Here is a 19088-nt window from a genome sequence, read left to right as displayed (position 1 = left end):
TTTGTTTTTTTAAACCGACTCTTCTTCCATTTAACGAAAACTAATTGTGGACCTGTTTTTACCTGCCTAATACGCCCCCACCTCCCATGCTACCTTTAGCTGGGCTCAGCCCATTCACTGTCAAGCTAAGCTAAGCTAGGCTAAGCTAAACTAACCAACTAACTAAGTGACTGACAGTGTTACCTGTAGCATCAAGGTGCGGCGATGGTGGCGGTGTTCTCGAGCACCTGTTCCACGAACCTGCTCGCGTTATTTATTTATTTATTTATTTAACTATGTTTAATTTCATTTCCTTCCCCTTCTGAGTGAAGCTATGTCGGTCTGCAAGATAAACCCAAAGCAGCGGTTCGCCTCCCTCAGAGTCAGGAGCCGGTGTCGGTAATGACCCGAGGAGCTACGAGGAGCTACGGTTGTTTTGACTGTCATGAAAACTATGACGTCACCCACGGAAAAGGCACCCCCTCCTCACACACACACGCACACACACATACACAAACATACATGTAAAATGCACAAAAACACACATACACATCCTACCGTCTCGCCTCGTCCTCCCGTTTTCGGTTTTAACGCTTTCAACTCGGCGTGTGTTCGTCCTCCGCTGTGGATCTCTCTCATCCTCATCCCAGTCCAACATCCCGTGCGTCTCCAGCCGGCTAATGAGACGACTATCGCGAGAATTAGGTCTTTATCTGCGAGATCCCTGCGGTGATTGTACAACATTCATGTCATGCAGGGAAGATTTGTGGACGGAAGTGATGGAATTACTGTGCAAGTAAATATAAGCTGCTCCGCTGCAAGTTAATTCGGTGTGGTTGAATTAATATAATATGCCAAACCATGCCATTTTATTTATATAGCACATATAAAACAACAAAGTTGAAACCAAAGTGCTTCACAAGTACAAAACAGACACAAACAGTATACTTTAAGACTACACTAAAAAATATAAAAAAGAAATATAAAAGTTCAACGTATAAGTGGAAACGGCATCTTTAATGTATACTGTTATTGATGTATGCAGCTATATAACATAAGTGTGAGCTGAAATTTGGTTCTATAATAAATGAACAATGCTTGCAAAGATAGCACAGATGTCTATGGAGCAAAGTTATATATAAAAATGTAAACGGTGTTGTGCAAAGGTGAGACAGAGCAAATGTCCATTGTAGTTAAAAGTGGCTGTACGGTATTTTGTCTGTATGTGCTACATGAATATGTATACAAGCATGTGTTAGGTCAGTGACTTTCAGAGGGGGAAGAATGAGGTGAATGTTCAGAGTTCTTGTGGACTGAAAGAGGAAGCCTTTGCTGAGTCAGAGTGTCCTGTCCCACAAGGTCCAGAACCTTTTACCGGAAGAAGAGGACAGTTTGAGAGAGGTCACCTAAGATGCTGGAGGTCTTCCTGATGCGCCTGTCTTAATACGGAAGGTGCTTTAACTGTACTTGTTTGGGTTTCCCTAAAGATTTTTCTGCTATAAATGATTGGTGGGGGGTTCAGGTTTTTATTTTGGAACATCTGTGTGTGGTGCACACACAGGGCCTGTTAACCAAACAATACTCACCAGTAATTAGAGGAAGTTGTTCTAATTCGCCAGATTTTCTGTTAAAAGCAATAAACAAAGAAAACCCTGATGATTTTTAATGTGTATCAATAAATCTTTTTAGTTTGTTTAAGTTTTTTTTTCTTAGTTCATCTTTTGTGGTGGTTTTATATTATAAGGTTTGTTACAGAGTTGTTTCTGAGCAACTATGCAAACATATAACTGTAAATCAGTAGGGCCGACAGTCCCCGCACTCTCTTTACATTAGCAGATTGCTGTATCTCAAATGCCGTTTACAGCCGGAAGCATTAGACAGCCGCATAGCATATGACTGGAAATCTCTATGCAACAGCCTCTTGTGTAAACCAAAACGTTTGGTGCACATTTAAGGCTCAGAATGTTAACACAATGCATGTTTTGAATTCCTGTGCAGGTTGTTTCAAGTCAGTGGGGTCGGCTGTCTTAATATGGTGCTTTAGTTATGTTGAAGGTAATGGTGAGTTTGGACATCTTTGCATAGGGCAAGTTATTCAAAATGTATATATAATATTTTAATCATTTAAATTTTTTAAAAAATACTGTAAATTCAAAGTGGAATCTAGTTGGCTTTCTGGAACAACATCGCCCTCCATCATCTACTGTCCTGCTCTGCTCCCCTGTCTCTCTCTGTCTCCCTAAACCGTGTGCTGTGTAGAGCTAGGCTGCAGTTGCGAAGGGTATAGGTATGGAGTCATGGCAGGGCACAGAGTGCAGACACAGGTGGGCCGAGCCTGTCAGATAATACAGTATATGTGTGTTTCGTTCTGACCTCTCTAAACACATATTGCCGTCAGCTGGCCTTGTGCTCACGACCTTGTGTGCAGAGGGGGGAAGTACTGACAAAAAAACAGCAGCAAAAGAATGTGCATGTGTGATGGGGAGGCAGTGGAGGTGGGGGTAAAGAGACAGCTTGAAAAGGAAAAAGGCAACACAGGGGAACCCTTCTGTTACCGTTGCTGTGGCCAGACGTGTCCCTTTGACATAAATGCACATATAAACAACTTCAGACAGTAACTTTTGCCCACAGATAAAATGTTAGTCCTGCAGTGTAGCCAAGACAAAACATATTATATTATTAAAATGGTTAAAAAGTAAGAGATATGCATCTGAATCTTAGCTAGCGCTAGACAGATCAGCTGATAGTAATGTCATCAAACATTTGTCATGAATCCTGTGTTGATGGTGATAACTGTAGTGATCACTTTTTACAGGTCTCAAAGTCCATGAAATGACTGTGACATCACTTCGTGTGTCTTTTGTCTGGACCATAGACTCTATGTAATATGGACAACATGTCTCTACTATCTTGCATCTTGTGACTCTGAGGAGTATGAGAGTGGAGCCACGCGGAGCTGTGTATTGACGACCCACCTACGCTTCTGCCAGACCTCCTCCAGTTACAAAGAAATGTTCTATTTACACTGAACTTTTTTCTTTTTTTTCAATTCCAACGCATACAGTCGAATGGGACTGCTTCACTGAGCAGTTGGCATGGCAATTGGTAGTGATCATGATGTCACATCCTGTTGCTATGGTGTTATATAACTGATATTGACTACCTAAAATAACTGAAACCATCTTTGAAAAAATATAATTATTTGACTTGTATTTTAATGTTTGGCCCAAGTCCCATTCATTAACATGGAGGAGGTGGAGCTTATGACCTATACTACAGCCAGACACCAGGGGAACTCTACTTGCTTTGGCTTCACTGCTCTGTCATCCATCTTTATACAGTCTATGGACTGGACCAAAACGTTGCATTTGAACACTTCAGTATTGGCTGTACGTAAGTTCTGCGCCCACACGAGACGACATAACTCTTTATTCCAGTAGGTGACAGTAGTCTGTATTTATCATTCAAAAGGGGACACAGGACCATTAGCTGAGACGCTAGGAAGCACTACCAGCTGTTGCACAGAGCTGGCATCTTCCGAATCATGTTGATCAACATTTAATTCATCCTAGATGTTAATGTCATTGTGAAAATATTTGTGTACTTTAATGTTTAGATTAGAAAAAGATGTAAAACTAGACAAGCTGTTTCTGTGCCCTTTGAAATGTTTTTAGTTATTCACTTTTGTTTTTATGTTAAACTAACCAATTTCTTATGCAAACAATTCAACATACAGAATCTTCCAAAAAGCAAGCAACAGGGACTAGTCAAAGTCAATCAGCTTCACTGTCAATTCTGCCTTATGTACAGCACATATACATGATTGAAATTGCATTACCCCAAAACCCAAAGTGCAGCAAGCTGAACACTAAACTAGAGACATAAACATCTGAGATTTAAAAATAAATAAATAAAAAGAAGAAGAAGTCCGTAAAAATAAAAAAATAGTTTGCTAGAGTGAAAAAAAATAATAAAACAGAGCATCTACACAATATTGCTTGACATGTGCACATTTTGAATGTGTAAGAAAACAATAAAATGCCAATGTACACGTACATACTTTAAATGTTTCATAGGATGTGTTTGAAATGAAAATACTCTAGCTAATACAGTTTCATTCGGCATATTAGCACTGGTATTATTCTCCACATGACCTTCATTTCAAAGGGATTTGAATAAACAGTGATCTTGTAAACAGTGCATTAGTGTGGCGCTGTATTAGCTCTGTGCTCCCTTGAGGCATCATTATGAACAGTCTTTGCAGTGGCAGAGTGAATCCGTTCAGTTAGTTCACAGATCAGCTGTGAAAGAGCAACACCTTAAGGTGGGATCCTCTAGGTATGTTTTGCTCATTGGTGCATGCTCTCACACACAAGCGCACCACATGGTCTATATTTGTGAACGTGTCTGTGAACTTAAGGCCTGTTAGGTTTTCATGTATGCGTATGCAGTATGTTTGCGTATGGAAATTAGTTCTAAATTAGTCCATGGTGGGATCTGTGGTAGAGAAATTAGTGTACAGTATATAAAAATATATACACTAATCAGTCATAACATTATGACCAACGGCCTAATTTAGGGTCAAAATCTCTTTTGCCCTGAAGTATGTAGATGCAGACCATCTTTTGTCCAGCACATACTGCAGATGCTCGATTTGATTGAGATTTTAGGATTTAGGAGGCAAAGTCAACATCTTGAACTCGTAGTTGTGTCCCTCATACCATCCCTAAAACATCACTTGCTTGGGCAAGGGTTCATTAACTCAGTAATTAATCATTGCATTAATCTTTGCTCGTTAACTCAGTAATTAATCATTAATCAGTAATTTAAAAAAAAAAAATCCGTTGTTGTAAATCATGCTGGTTGGAATGAGCAGCAGAGCACAGAAACCCAGGAACATAACTAAAATGGATGTCAGATCTTCTGGAGCAACAATCAGAGCATCTGTGCAATGAGGTATTATTAATATAATGTAAATAATCAGTGCCCCAGAACTGAGCCTTGTGGGACACCCAGAGAGAGACATTCTTCTGAAGAATTGTTTAAACTTCTGTAAGTAAGTTTACATGCAAACCAACTGTGCTAAAGGCAGAACGGACGTCAAATTAGACTCGACACTGGCTGACCAGTGTCAAGTCTAATTTGATGATGGTGCTAGACAAAGAAGTTAATGGCAGCATTTTTGAAACCATGACTTCCAAAAACAAAATAAATAAATACATAATGTATAGTGTAATATAACATTGACAACACAGAGGTTTGAATTTGCCCAGTGGCTTGTTTTCATCACCCTTATTATTCCTTTTTTCTTTTGGTTTCATCCTTTCTCTTTGTTGTTTCCCTTCAGTCTCTCCACCTCTGGTTGTAATTTTTAATTTTTAAAATTTGTATTTTTATTTATCTTTGGGATGTATTTATGTCAGGGTTAAGCCAGATTCCATGATCCTGTCAGATGTTCTTGTTGTTTAGCCCATCACATATGGATGTGTGGTTTATAATCTCTCATTTCCTTTGGGACTCCCATGCAACGGTGGCCCCTAGGTGCCATCAGTTCTTACCAAGCTGGACCCATGACTCCCTGTGGGTGAGACGATGAGCTGCCGGGTGAATCACACACATGCACACACACACACCGAAGTGACACCAGAGCACAGACAGTCTGTCCAGGTTGAACAGCAAACACAAATACGAAGCTAAACTTCCAGCCTCTGATCATAATAACATCCCTACTCCTATTCCCATACCTCCTGTCTCTGCCCTCCTGCCACCCCTCCATCGCCCCCCTTTTTGTGACTACCTTCAGCTTCTGCGACTCAACCCAACCCACCCCATTCCTTCCACCTCCTCTACCTTAACTCCAGCCCCAGGTCCCCAGCTCCCAAAGCCCAGGGAAGCAGCAGCCGTGCTGGCCAGCCCAGCAGCCCGTGCCCCTTCAGCCCATCCCTGCCCTCTTTGAAGTGGCTGCAGGAGAGAGAGGTCAGCCTTGCCCCGGAGACCTGCATGGAGGTTGGGACAGCTGCGGTCAAACAGACCCCTTACAGGGGACACATACAGACAAGAGCAGTCACACATGCACACACACATATGCACACATGAGACGGAGACAGAGCAGCTGCAGCCACGGTGTTGAAGGTGTACTGTACAGCAGGACAGCTTGGGAGCCAGTATGGTCCAACATGAATCTGCTCTGCTCCATTCTGTTCTGGGTCACCTATTTTGCACTCAGGTGTGAAATGTCATCTCTGGAATACCAGATGACTAAAAAAATGTATACATATTTTCAAACAAGGCTCCAGCTTACATCCTCAGTGTCTGCTGCTGTTGTGTGCTACATTTCATCTCACATTATTATTATTAATTAGCAATCTCAGAATCACAAATATATCACTGTCTGAAAGCACTGTCCTCAATATAACAAGTGGTGAATGTTTTCATCAAAGTCATAAATTCAGATGATAAATCTCACTTAGTGTTACCTAAGGTACTAAATACTGTAAGTGTAAAAGAGAAACTGTACACTCAGTTATATTTCATGTACACTCCTGACAGAGTGTAGCGTTGAAAGGATGTCACATCCTTACTTTCTTATGGCAAGGATGTTGCTTTTGATTGCACCACATGTAATTCTGCACCACCATGTGACGACACAAGAAATATTTACATTTGCTACATTAAACGAAGCAAAGCTAAGTGAAAGACACAATGTTGATGTGCTGGAGGTTGAAAATACACTATGGACATTATGAACATCTTGAGTATTAAATATAATACTTCTCTTACAGTAAGCTCTGCCATCTCCAATCAGTATTATATAATAAGTATTATAGCGCTAGAGAAATACTGCATAGAGTGACACAATAAATGAGTAAAATACCTAGAATTATGTTGTGGGTGTTTGTCTCTGCACACAAGCCTGTTTACGTGTTTAGTTTTACACATATGGTCAAGAATACACATATGGGGTATGTGTGTTTGTGGATACCTTCTGCTCGCATGCAGACAGGTTAACCCAGCCCCCCCACCCCCCCACATGCACACAAAAAAAGAAAAGAAAAAAACACCCCTGACCCCACATCATGCACACACTGAACACACACTCACATTGTCCTCCACCCCACAGCCCCCTCCTTCCATACATGCCTCTGCCCCCAGGTTGGAGCTTTCTCAGGTTGCTCAGCAGTGTTCAGCTGCTCTGCCCTAAAATAGAGGCCAGAGGAGAGGGAAGGGGTTTTGATTACAAGAGTAGTAGTAAGAGCTGCAGTAACCTTGTCGTTAAAGTATTAATCTGAGATCTACAATCAGTCATCACTTGTAGATCATCAATAAGGTGTTACTGATATCAGCTGTGAATTTTCTTCTGTGTTTGCGTCTCAAAACTATAATACTTCTCTCAGGCTCTTGTTAGCTCAGTCCCAACTTAATATTACATATACACACTGATCAAGCATAACATTAAAACCACTGACAGCAGAAGTAAATTATACTGATCATTTTGTGATAATACAAAGTTCTTCTGGGAAACTTTTGTGTTGGGTATTCGTCTGGATGTTACTTAGACATGTACCACCCACCTAGACCAGACCAGACACCCCCACCTCATAGTAATGACACTCCTTGATGGCAGCAGTCATCCCCAGCAGGATGCAGCCTGACAGTTTAAAAACAACTAAAACATAAAAAAACAGCACAAGGTGACCTGACCTCTAAATTCACTAGATCCCAAACCAATGAAGTGTCTGTGGGACGCGCTGGAACAAACCTGATCCACAGGTTTGGAACCCACAGGACCCAAAGACTCCCACTAACAATATGTCCATTCTCTGATGATTCACAACTGTTTTGGAGGCGCAAGTAGACCTACACAATATTAGGAAATTGGTCATAAAGTTATACAATGCACACACGATAAATAGCAGTCTGGACTTCTTACTGTATGTCAAACTTTTCATCTTTGTAGTATTTTATGTTACAGTGAGTGCTGGGCATTAGCAGCAAACTGAAGGTTTATTTTTATAAACCTCCGCTGCATTTAATTCACACACCTACCCTGCCTACCTACGCTCATTTGAATCTGCAGCGTTCGCTTGCTGATATAATACTAACACATAATACGCTTGTTTAAATGTGACAACATGCTGATGATACACGGTTCATTAAACCATCTCGGCTCGGACACTCGTGAAGCAGAATTATTACTAAAACACCCACCGACATGAAACTCACGAGCAGCTTCCACGTCAGCAGGTTATAATTTTAGTATTTGTGACAGCGTGTGACTGCAGGATTATTTATGAGTGAGGGTAAAAGCAATTTTGGAGCGTAGGGATAAAGGGGACAGCTAAGCCACGAAGCTCCTGATATACCGCTCAGGTTCGCTCTGACGACAAACATCACACACTCTCTGCAGTGACTGTAAGAATGAGACTGCATACTTGTTGGTTGTTTGCGGCACGGCTTATAAACTGAGAGGAGGTAGTTTTTCCTTTGTCTTGTATTAACTCAGTAGTGTGGATGAGGGTTTGCAGACAGATGTTACCTGCGTGAGGCGGAGGGGGCATCCAGAAACCTCATCACACCTGCAGCGGCGCCAACATCTCCAGGCTTTTGGACTGCGTGACATGAACATGCACGTGAGTCCTCTGTCGCACACACACACTCGCACACACACTTCTTCTGTCTCTTCTCTTCCAGCTGCATGCTGGAGTTCCACTGGGTGCCATCAGTGCAGATTCTGCTCAGCGGTCGAGTCAATGAAGCAGTGGGAGGACGACGGAGTGAGACGGAGGGGAGAACTTTGAACTGTTTTTGTTCCAGAGGAGGGCAGCCATAGCTGAGGCGCGTCCTTGACATACGGCTGAACACAAAATAAAATGTTTTTGGAAAGCAGCCAACACAAAATAACATATTTCTTTGTGTCCCAAAGTAAACTAAATTATTATTTTTGCCTGTCTTGTCATTCTTTGTGAACCTGTACTCACAGCAACATTGAAACTTTTTCTCTTTTTTTTTTTGTTTTTTTTTTTACCAATTTTAAACTTTGGTTGTTTAATATTCTGTCATAAATAGTAAGAACAACATACACTGAATCTGTAATAAGAGGGTTTTGGTACACTAAAAAAAAAAAGAACAGGAAATACGAGGTAGGACTGAACGAAAATAAACAGCTGCAACCCTAAAACGTCACTACCATCTCGACCTGTACCACAAGACAACGATATCCCACCAGCGCAAACAGCCCATCGAGTCGCCTACATCCTCTCTGCATGCGCACAGCTGCATGTGTGCAAAAAACACTCCAAGCCACTAGGGAGAGCTGCATTGACTCCAGCTATTAGCGGAGTGCCTGTCTACCTCTCCGCCTTTCTCTGAGAATGAAGTAAACACATCTGTACGAGACAAGTCCTGTGTGTTTTTCTTAGCCATAAGACATCTGGAACACCACTGGGGCCGAGGTTGGTTTTAGGAAATATTGCGATGTTTGCTGAGTATCTGAGTGTCTCCGGTGGGGGTACAGGAAGGATGTGGGTTACTGTCTCTCCTCGGTGGGCGCGCGTGTGTTGTGTGTCACTGTGCACTGTGCGTGTTTCGGAGGAAGCCGTGTGGTGCACTTCACATCTGTCAACATCTGGGTGCACAGACTGTGTTTGGCTTTCCAACAACTGTGTGAAATCAACATCAAAAACACACACAGTTAAACTACAGCCAGAGGATAGAGCTGCAGTAGCTCCCTGCACACACACGAACACACACACACACACACAAATGCACGCGCACTTCCAAGGAGTCTGATGGCCCCCAAGGGTCCCCGCTTTCCAATCCTGCCACTTCTTATTTCTGGTCTGCATCTCCTCTACCTCCTTTGTATGACACATTCTCTCTCCTCCTTTGTCCCCCCCTACACACCCATACACACACACACACTATAGAGACACTTTATGTGTAAATGTGATTTTCCCAAGGCTACGCACTCCTTGGGGAGGCACAAGAGGAATCGTCTTCTCCTTCTCTGAACAAACTGCTGTGTAACATCTGTGAGCAGGAAGAGAGAGACAGATGTGAGAAAGATATCTGTCCTGGGAAGAGATGTCTCTCAGTCGTGTTTTTCTTGCAGCAATTTGCATTTCCCAAATGTGTCGTACGCTGTGTTTGAAAGAAAGCTGCACACTAACACGGGGAAGATGCGACCAATTCTGCTACTATTTCCTTGCCTTTTTTTTTAAATTTCCTTCAATGTTCTTTCTTTTCCTTTCCTTTAATATTCTTTCTCTTTTCTTTTCTTATAACATCGGGCCGGTGGTGTCAGTGACATCTGTTAGTGTCCGTGTCGTATGTTGACAAAAACAACATTTTACAAAAAGGATCAGCGGATTTTTGGGACATCATTAAAGTATAAACACTGACATAATTCACGTGAGAAATAGATTACAGCAATGTCATCTGTGGTTTTTCGTCACAGATTTAGGAGATAATATCCTGCCCAAAAAAATACAACATCGTCGCTCCCTGTCCAGTTGTTGTTTACCCGGTCAGTCTGATGGCTAGCTGGAGGTCCTGCGCAGGGGAGGGCCTGCATCACATTGCCCCTGTGACAGCTCACCATATGGGGGGACACTCTCTAAGCCCTGTGGAAGTCCACACACATGGATCTCGCAAACAGAGCTGAAGCGGCCTCGCAGATGCCGCCTCTGTGGTTACCATCACGCATACACGTACATATACACACACATTCTGTTAAATCTGCCTCAAAATCACAGTTACACCCATCCAGATGATCAAGCTAATTGTGTCCCACTGTTTGATGGAACATGTTGTGTTTTCATTTTCACTGCTCTTCTGTTTATGCATGGATATTTGGTCTGACTGGTTGGAAAACACAGGGTTTAGAGACGAAGCTGAAGGTGACCTGATCATAAGTCACCAGAATGGATTTAGTGACGCCTCTTTTTTTTGTTGTTCTTTGCCTCTTGTTGATGCCTGGTTATTACCAGATATTTCAAAAACATGCCCTTAACTCAGTGTTGATAGCTTAACGCTGGATACATGTTTGTGTTTTACAACAATGAAATGACAAAGTGAAAGGAATCACCTTTCGTGCTGCAGTTCCTCTCAGCTTTATACACTGTTTTACCGTCTTTGAGCTCATTGTTTTGAAGATGCTGTAAAACTGTGATTTTGGTTTACTCTCACCATTTTATATTGTAATTTTTCGACAATTCGCTAAAGCTAAGAAGATGACACCAAGATTGACATGAATTATACTTTACCAGCCACGTGTGTTGATATCTTGATTGTTCTTTAATCGAGGTAGACCTTTAGTACGAATCAAATGGCATCTCTCTTTCATCCCAGTGCTCTTTCTATTACTCCTTTTCTTTTGACCTTTCATGCTGTCTCTCTTTCCTCTCTTCTATTGAAAAAAAAAACAACAACTGAATAATGAGAGAGTGGCTCTCTCCATTTAGCCTAAGGCTTACAGAACTAACATCTGGGCTGTTTGGCAGGCCGGCCAACATCGGCCTTGTTGGAAAGCCTCTCCAATGCTGCTCCAGATGCAGGCAACGGAGGCCCAGCGCACACAGATGGAGACACACATACACGTCAGAAAGCGCTGGGACGTCCATGCATTCACGTCCGCTGTGTATACTACACACGATTAAAGGCAGGGCGTCCGTGCACGCAGATGCAAATACAGATGTGGTAAGAGCTGAAGACACAACGCTGACGACAAATGCACACAAATCCAATCTCGCATCCAGATGGAGACAGAATGGCGGGTGATGTGCTGGGCAGAGCTGGCGCATTGTTGGCACAGGTAACATGTTCTCAACAGCTGGCGCAGGTTAGGCATTCCTGGGAATTGGAGCCACAAGGCAAATGTTCCCGCTGGCTCGGGGGCTGGCGCTGTGGCAGGCAGGCTGGCAGGCTGGCACGCCATCGCCCGTACACACACTTTACGCAAAATGGATGAATCCGGGAGAAAAGGAAGACACATGAATACTGTCAGAAGCGCACAAAAGCGCTGGACTGGTTATAACGAGTATCCGTTAACATGCATGAATTGGGTTTGGCCTCAAGAAACCTTTAGCTTCACCCCCTGCACGGTGTTTTGTCATCCACTGGTTCTTTTCTGAATTAATCTGTGGGTGTGTGTGTGTGTGCCGCCGTGTTTTGTTTTGGTCTCTCTCTGTGTGGAAGTGTATTACCCTTTTCATTGCCTGGGGGCTCATTTCCTGCTGCAGCTGTTGGCTAGTTCCTCTGACATCTGGACTGAGGGGAGGCAGACAGGCCGCGAAGCAGACAGACAGAACGGAGGCTACAGTAGCTCTTTTCATTTCGTCGTGAGCTCTGAGATCTCACAGTAAAGATTTGAGCAGATCACAATGCATTTTTGCCCCCTGGGCCTGAACTCGGCTGCATCTGCTGCATTTATTTAAAGCTTTGTCCATGTCAGTGTTTGTGCCTGGACAGATGTAGGAGCTGCAGCGAGCCCGATTATCTTCATATTTGATATTTATACGTATGATTTTTCTAGCAGGACAACAAAACCATGATCTAAAATTAGAAAAAACGGTTTCAAACATACTAATAAAATAATTCTATTATCTGAAAAGTGATTCATACAAGAGCTGTGTAGCATCCCAGTGAAGGTAGCTTCACATTTTCTACAAAGTGTTTCTTAAAATATCCATGTGAAGTGAAATATCAGTTCAGCAAAGACATATGTAAAGAACTCTGACTTTTGTGATCCTTTGTGTTTTTTCCTTTGGTGCTCCTAGTTGGTGCCTTTGTTCACATTTCCAAGGAAAAGTCTGGAGGTGTATTCGACAGATGACATATATTAATGTTAATTTTTGAAATTCACTGTAACGTAACTTTAGTGATCCCTGACTTTTCCTCTGTTGCTCTCACCTGAACATGCGGTTCGGTAGCAAATAAATACAAAGGAAAACATCAAACAGTAAATTAACTGCGGTTCAGACCACCTCCGAGGAGTGGTCAGAGTGGTGGGATTTCAGTAACTATACTTCAGTAAGCTGGTCACTTTCAATCAGATCCCTCAGGTCAGGGCTCACGTTCACACCAGGTCTGGTGCCACAGCCTGAGAGACCGCGGTCACATTAACACTGGATGTTCATCAAAACAGGAAATACTCTAAATATAAGGAAACTTTTAAACTAGTCTAACTCGGCTGCCCGCAACATGCTGCTTCTTTGCGGTCTTGAACGCAGCTGTTTGCAGGTGCGAGCAAAACAAATTTGATTTAGTTTGCAGTTTATTGTGAAGACAGTTTAAAAAAAAAGATAATAATTTGGAAAGCAAAAGGCCTTAAAAGTCTAGCAGGGGTGTTTGTCTTTGACAAGACGGCTGGCCAGATGTATCACCCCCCCACACCCCCACCCCTCGGCAATCCAGCGCCCACCCCCTCACCCACCCTACACACACACACTCACACAGACACACACCTCTCTTAGCTGAGCGAGGAGACAACCGGCTGGCTGTTGGCTTGGAGGCGCCATTAACCAATTTAGCTTCCAGATGTCCATCATACAGCCACAGCCAAAGCTGCACAGTTCTCTGTGAGCTTCACACGAATGGGTGTGAATCTCACGCGCGCACGCACACACACACACACACACACGCTGCTAAGCTGTGATGTGCTGATGCTGGGACACAAACAGATATGTATAGCATGGCAGAGACTTCAAATATACAAAAGACACATTTACTTTAACAAATGACACAAACAGCCCAGATGACTCCGCCAGCACAACTCTCCCTGTGCGTGTACGCGTGGGCCTGCGTGCGCGAGTGTGTGTGTGCGTGCGTGCAGGCGATATTTGATTGACAAGTACAGATCCTGATAAAACTGAGACTTGCTTTTTGATCATCTCAAAATGATCCTCCACCATCTGGAGATAAGCAAGTTAAACACACAGTTGTTTCTCCTGATGTCTCGTCCCTCTGAGACGCAAACACACACACACACACACACATGCATCAGAATGTCTGCTCTCGTACACGCACGCACACACACACACACGCATGTCTAGAAAGACACACAAAGGCACGCATGTAAACGCGAGCATCCACTCGCACAAACACATATTCACTTTCTTCAAATGGACAGATGCTGCACCTCTAGAGTCACAGAGACCCAGCAGCTGTTCCCCAGCCAGTCAGATGGGCTACCATTGATAGTTCATGAATATTTTACACTCAGTCAAAATGGCTGCATTCCAGACCGCCTACAACAGCAGTCGCACTGGGCCAGATGATCAAATCATTAAACTATAAGGACGGACTTCCTCCCACTGTCAGCTGAAACTAAGCTGTTGAAGTAGTTTTTGGAGGTTCTCACACAGGCAAAAAGTTTGTCGTAAAAATGTGTTTCTCATTTAAGTTTTGGCAAACTTCTTGTCTGAAATACTGTATAGTTTTAGAAAATCGTGCACAGTTGTGAGCCTTTCTCTGATAGCAGTGTCTTTGTCCAGAAGGGCAGGACGGTTTGGGGTTTGTTGCACACCTCAGCTGAGGAAAGGAAGAGGATCAGGAGAGAGGAAAGAGGGCAGCCAATTGTACTAATAGACATTGCTTCCATTTCATTATCTATGTCTCGCTTTCTGCCTTGGAGGATGGATTAATCTCATCTGCCCAGGGGCTGAGATTCAAACATCTGTCTGCTCCCCACTTCCCTTCCTCTTCCTCTGTCAGCCAGCCAGTGTCTCCCAGTGTGTCTCCCCTCTTGCATGCCTCCATTAAGGGCATGATGACGGAGGCTGTGGGATGCAGTGCACAGGACTGCTGCACGTTTTTGCTTGTCGATGGATGGATACAACATCCAGGACACAACAGCTAATTCTTCACAAGAAGAAGAAGAAATGCACTAATTCATAGTAAATGTTGTCACAATAATTCTATTTCTCTGTTGCCTCTGTAAGCAGCTTTTTATACGTATATTTCATTATTTTGTCCCCGTTCTGCATTTTCTCTGCAAATGATCTGTTCATTCTTTTGTTCAAATTCCTTCAGAGTAATTTACAAATAATCTTAAACACCTTGATCCCCAAATTTACCGGGAACTTAAAGGTAACACTCGCACACAAACTGGAGACAGATGGAGCAGCATTTGTCGTGTTCAACATACAGAATTCATCAAAAGCGCTTATTGTAAAAGAGTTTAATCATTTGTTAAACTGTATTTTCAATGATGAAACTTCCCAAATCATTATTCGTTTCAGTAGCTCGGTAGTGGTAAAAAACAAAAAAACAAGGGTCGGGGTTGTGTTTAGCTCAATGAGTAGAGAACTCTACCTCTCTGCCTCCCCGTTTTCTGTCTGTTTCTCACTGTGTTTTCAATTAAAGGCTGAAAATGCCCCCCAAAAAAACAACAAAAACAAGGGTCATAATCAGAATCCTCTTCAGAGGTGATGAAGTGTTGGATTCAAACAACTGCTTGCGTTGAAAACCTTTAGATTAAAAAATAAATAAATAAATAAAAATCTAGGCGAAAATGTAATTAATGCTGGCAGCTAAAGCCAAAACCCATGAAGCATACAATCAGAACATCTCAGGTATCGCCAGAGGTTTTCACAGAAACTTGTCTTCCTGCCAGATACACAAAACGCTTCCTCTGTTCTTCAGATAGTAAATAAAGCTGCACTCAGGAGTCTCTGCTAATAATAACAATAATAATAATAATAATAATAATAATAATAATAATAATAATAATAATAATAATAATAATAAAAGCTGAACATCAGAATCTAACCTTTTTGCTCCAGAATCAGAGTGAATAGAGAAATGTGTGCATGTGTCCGGGTCACTTTAATCATTTTCCTGCATTATTTCCATTCTATGTCGTGCACGTGTTTGCACTGCTTCCTTCATGTTTGTCTTTGGAAACAAGTTTTAATGAAAATACTGCATAATGAGGCTTAATTGAATGCTAGTGAATGCAGGGAGAACCGGAGTGCAAAACATGGGATCTACAGCGACCTCCAGAGGCGGAGAAAACAACTACACAAACCAGTGTACTTGGCGTGAAATATAACACATGACCAAATCTAAATTAGTGTGGCTCTCTGTAATTTCACTGTGTAACTCATATTTAAAGGAAACGGCTGTTGTCACCGTGACAATGTTTCACAGATGTTTCCCTCTCTCTCTGTCTCTGTCTGAGACTATTTGTGGATGGGCTCATTTGATTCCCTCTTAAAAGACTTAAACTTAAACAAAAAGCTGCAGACAGATGAATATAAGCTCTTCTCTCTATATTGGTCTCTTTATGTTTTTTTGTTGTTGTTGTTGTTGTTTGTTTGCTTCCCTGCCTCCCTTCTGCTTTGTCTTTAGTTTTCCGCTGTAAGGAGGATGAAACAGTGGTTTTCAGATAATTTCAAACATCAGCCTGGCTCTGCTTCTCATTTGGCTCACGCACACACGCGCACACTCAGAGACACAAACAGGCTGTTTTCTGGCATCCGTCAATGGCAAAAAAAACAACGTGTGGATCAGAGGGAGGGGAAACACAGGAAAGGTGAAAGAAGTTCAGAAAACTGTGCAGGAATCTCTCGAGGCATTCGCACACAGAGACGCACATAGCAGAGCTTTCAGGGCGTTCGAGGTCTGTGTGAAGAACAGCAGTCACACACTGTAGGAGCTACAAAAAAAGGCCATCTGACAGCCGCACGTCACATCTTCATCAACGCTGACACAACTTATTCCTAAAATGATCCTAATGTTCAGTAAGTTCTGCAATTGCCCCCAAAACCCATGCTCACACCTGCTAATAGTTTTGAACATTCTGTGCAGGCCCCTCGTTGAACCGCTCCTTCCTGAGGGCCTAATTGTATTTTCGTGCGTGAACAAGGGGCTCATTGTAATGCACTGGTAACGTGGATCCCCAAATTGATAGACACATAACAGGGTCATCACTCATTTGCATTTTAACAAGTCCTTCAGCTATGACACCAGATCGTGTGAATTCATTACCATACAGCGCTGCGGTTCATCCAGCCATCTATTAGTAACGCCAATTAGTTTACTGGGACAGTTTTAGAGGATGCAAATGGGCCCGCAGATTCACTCGGGCTACCAGAGCTACGCGAAAAAGTTTTTCATCTCGAGGCTCCCATGACAGACGGACAGTCATCGGGTAAAGGTTTTTGTCCTGGTGACCCACATCGGAGAGGAATTTCAAAACTAGTTCTAGGCATAAGAGTGAAACAACCGATCTGTGGGATTTCAGTTATTCAATGTATCTATGAACACATTATATTTAAGCTGGTTATAACACAATTAATATGCTGTGTTTGTGAGATTTTGTTTCATCCAAACACCTCCTGAAACGGGGAGCCTTGTTTTTCTGCAGAAAGTAGAAGAAAAAAGAAGTTGCTGATGTTACTCTGTGTCCTGGATTTGCTGTTCTCGTGAATATCATGTGGGAAACAAATCAAATATCTCCATCTCTGCAGAACTTCACTCTCGCAGAAGACGTTCATCGTGAAATAGGTATGAAAACCGAACACATCAGGACATTACGTAACCCGTGTTAGGGTTAGTAGTTACGTGTGATAAAAGGTTACGCTTGACTTTCACCCAGCTTACACAAACGTCTCAGACCAGTCTGGCTCAAGGAACACCCTGTTTATTGTAAACTCCCACTTACAGGTTAAACAGGCCTTGCCACACAAAGCCTTGGCGTTCTTTCAGCCAGGCACAGCAAGTCATAGGTCTTCCATAAAAGTGGCAGTCATGCGTCTCTTGAAGCAGATCAACTGTGTTAACACCTGTCAGCCTGAGCAAGAAGTTGTTACATTTATCAGAGCCCTGCCCGACTCACACGTGTAATTTGGAAAAGAAGGTTGTTACTTTTCTTTCTACTCTTTTCAGTTAGTTTTGTTCTGAAGGACTCGCCTGTGACATGTGTGTTTATAGTGGCAAATCCACTTTTTTTTTTTTTAAACAATTATTAGTGTAGCACAGAGGTGTGTGCAGACCCCAAAAAATTGCAGCTACACTGTCATCTCTGTAGATTCAGAGGGTTGCTTTCAGACAGGTGGTAAACTGGTCAAGTCCATAAACAAATTTCGGAAAATTTAACTAGATTGTGAATTATTGTCTAGTTAGATGTTTCTAAGACAGACAAATTAAACGTGCAACATGTGGCTGATTTATCTGTTGATTTATCTGTTCTTTAAAATGTGAGTGTTTATCGCTTGTTTTGTCTTGTCACTCGATCAATAATAGTGATTTTCACAAACTGACTCATTGATTCAGTAATTGTGCACAGCAATTAAAAAGAGCAAGATATTAGGACAGTGGAAGGTAATGGATAATTCTGGTGACATTTTACATTTTTGTTCCAGTCAACAAGTAGCAGTTAAATGCCAAAATTAAGAATTAATGACTGAAGCGTCGCCAAGTTAGTACGAGTCTCCCTGCTGCTTTAAATTCACACTATTGTCCATCAAATCTCAAAATAATTCCTGACCAATGCACAAGTCACACCAATAAAATCTTGGAAGTTTCCACAGAAGACATAAAGTATGGGTGTATTAATGATGGCTGCCGTTCCATTTTTCCAACTTTATGGTTTCACTGTCATGAAATATATATATACGCAAGAGTGAAAATGTGAGGCATGAAAAAAGTCTAGGGGAAGAGATGAGGAAGGTGGTGATGGTCTTCAGAAGTGGAGGAACCCAGAGAGTGAGGCTCAGATTAAAGGGCATATCTCTTGACAGATGTTTCCCTTGTGCTCACAGGTATGTACGGGCAATGTTTGTCTTGTTCCTGAACAATAACTTCATATAAAGATACGGTTTAACGTCTAGCAATCAGTTTACCAATAATTAAATGAAAATATATCAGTGAATATTTGTCTTCTTTGAAAAAACAGATGATTTGAAAGAGGAGTGAAGAGAGGAGCGTCTCTGTGAAAAGGAAAAGGCACTTTCTGAACGGGGGCTGAATTATAATGTATGAGCCACTTATAACACATATCTGTCCCCCGAAAGTTTCACCCCTCTCTCTTTCTCGCTGGTCATTAATTTGTTGTTTCAGTGTCGTTAATTGAAAGAAAAGAAAAAAACAGGATAAAAACATAGTGG

At 42.2% G+C, this 19088-nt stretch overlaps 1 protein-coding gene across 4 annotated transcripts in view; it reads right to left on the bottom strand.

The window, feature by feature from the left end:
- Window positions 1-656, bottom strand: part of akt3a (v-akt murine thymoma viral oncogene homolog 3a) — a 49685-nt gene extending 49029 nt beyond the window's left edge. For all 4 annotated transcript variants that reach the window (XR_007113963.1, XM_047602532.1, XM_047602533.1 and 1 more), the window contains exon 1: window positions 538-656. The gene's annotated coding sequence lies outside the window, so the exon portion shown is untranslated. The remainder of the gene's footprint in view (window positions 1-537) is intronic.
- Window positions 657-19088: the final 18432 nt, after the last annotated feature.

The sequence above is a fragment of the Mugil cephalus genome, chromosome 13, assembly GCF_022458985.1.
Source record: "Mugil cephalus isolate CIBA_MC_2020 chromosome 13, CIBA_Mcephalus_1.1, whole genome shotgun sequence".
Taxonomy (NCBI): Eukaryota; Metazoa; Chordata; class Actinopteri; order Mugiliformes; family Mugilidae; genus Mugil; species Mugil cephalus.
This window is presented reverse-complemented; position numbering and strand designations above follow the sequence as displayed.